The sequence below is a fragment of the Apodemus sylvaticus genome, chromosome 4 (genome assembly GCF_947179515.1).
Source record: "Apodemus sylvaticus chromosome 4, mApoSyl1.1, whole genome shotgun sequence".
Classification (NCBI taxonomy): domain Eukaryota; kingdom Metazoa; phylum Chordata; class Mammalia; order Rodentia; family Muridae; genus Apodemus; species Apodemus sylvaticus.
The window spans coordinates 120,946,071-120,948,022 of NC_067475.1; the positions used below are offsets into that span (position 1 = coordinate 120,946,071).

The 1,952-nt window shown below is 45.8% G+C and overlaps 1 pseudogene; it reads left to right on the plus strand.

The window, feature by feature from the left end:
• Window positions 1-334: 334 nt before the first annotated feature.
• LOC127683700 (60S acidic ribosomal protein P0-like) lies at window positions 335-1,317 on the plus strand (annotated as a pseudogene).
• Window positions 1,318-1,952: the final 635 nt, after the last annotated feature.

Sequence of the window (1,952 nt, forward strand, 5' to 3'; positions counted from 1 at the left end):
AATAAAGGTAAAAGGATGTTAGCATAATCTTCAATGAAAATTCTAAAAATTTAGTCAGAATTACCTTACTTGGACTAATATTAACATATTCGACTAGACCATCAGCACCGTGGTCTTCCCTCTCAGAGACATTCAAGAACATTCAGATATGCAGGATCTGCTTGTAACCCACATTTTCAGTCCCCAGAAGAAAAGTATTTGGTATAATCATCCAAGAGTGGTATAATCTCAAAGAAGTAGTTGGTATTCCAGCTCACCCTCTCTTTCCTAAGGGTCAAGGCAGTTCAAAAAGGGTTGCTCCGAAGGGTTTAAAAAGGATATGACCCTAGTAAGGATGCTTGTTGAGACAGCAACCCAGTCTGGGAAACCGGTGCCTCCTATAGGGGGAAATGTGAGCTTTGAGTTCACCAAGGAGGATTTCACCCAGATTAGGAAAATGCTGCTGGCCAACAAGGAGCCACCTGCCACTAGCACTGGTGCCTTTGGCCTATATGATGTCACTGTGCCAGTCCAGAGCACTGGTCTAGGGCCGGAGAAGACTCTTCCTTCCTTCCTTCCTTCCTTCCTTCCTTCCTTCCTTCCTTCCTTCCTTCCTTCCTTCCTTCCTTCCTTCCTATCTTTCTTTCTTTTTCTCTTTCTTTTTCTTTCTTCTTTCTATTCTTTTTTTCTCTCTTTCTATTTTGAATATTTTATCTATTTACATTTCAAATATCCCATTTCCAAGTTTCCTCTCCAGAACCCCCTTATTCCATCCTCCCTTTTCTTTCTAAGCTTTGGGCATCATCGCTTTAATCTCCAGGGAAACCCCTGAAATTCTGAATGATATTTAAGCCTTTGATAAAACCTAGAGACAAACTGGAAGCCAGCAAAGCCACACTGATGAATATCACTTGCCCTTTCTACTTTGGGCTGATTAGCCAGTGTTTGGCAATGGTGACCTTTACAACTCAGAGGTGCTTAACATCCTGGGCAGACTCTGCACTCTCACTTCACAGAGGGTATCGTTTTGGTTGACAGCTTTTGTCAGCCTATTGTTTGCCTGACTGTTCCCTCAGTGCCACACTCTATCATATGTGGAAACAAGGCCCGAGCATTGTTTGAAGAGACTGAGAATACCTTCCCACTTGCTGAAAAAGTCAAGGCCTTCTTGAAGGCTCCACCTGCATTTGAGGCTGATCCTCTGTAGCTACTGCCACCACTTCTGTTGCTTCTGCCGCTTCTGCTGCTTCTGCTGCTGCTGCTGCTGCTGCTGCTGCTGCTGCTGCTGCTGCTGCTATCTCAGCCAAAGCTGAAGCCAAAGACAGGTCACAAAATTAGCTAAACACATGCAGCTTAGATTATTCAACTTTCCACTCAAAGATAACAGCTGAGTCAGTTTAATTGGAGAAACAAACTAGTAATTAAAGGCTTACAACTCTAAAAACAATGGAGGGATCTAAGTCTCCAGCCACATATGCAGCAGAGGATGGGCTTGTGGGACATCAATGAGAGGTGAGGCCCTTGGTCCTGGGAAGGCTCAAAGCCCCAGTGCAGGGGAATGCCAGGGCAGGGAAGCAGGAGTGGGTGGGTTGGTGAGCAGGGGGAGGGCAGATGGAATAGGGAGTTTTCAGGAAGTAAAGGAAGAAAAGGGATGTCTTAGTTAGGGTTTCTATTCCTGCACAAACATCATGACCAAGAAGCAAGTTGGGGAGGAAAGGGTTTATTGAACTTACACTTCCACATTGCAGTTCATCACAAAAGGAAGTCAGGACTGGAACTCAGGCAGGTCAGGAATCAGGAGCTGATGCAGAGGCCATGGAGGGATGTTTCTTACTGGCTTGCTTCCCCTGGCTTGCTCAGCCTGCTCTCTTATAGAACCCAAGAGCACCAGCCCAAAGGTGGAACCACCCACAAGGGGCCCTCCCCCCCTTGATCACTAATTGAGAAAATGCCCCACAGCTGGATCTCATGGA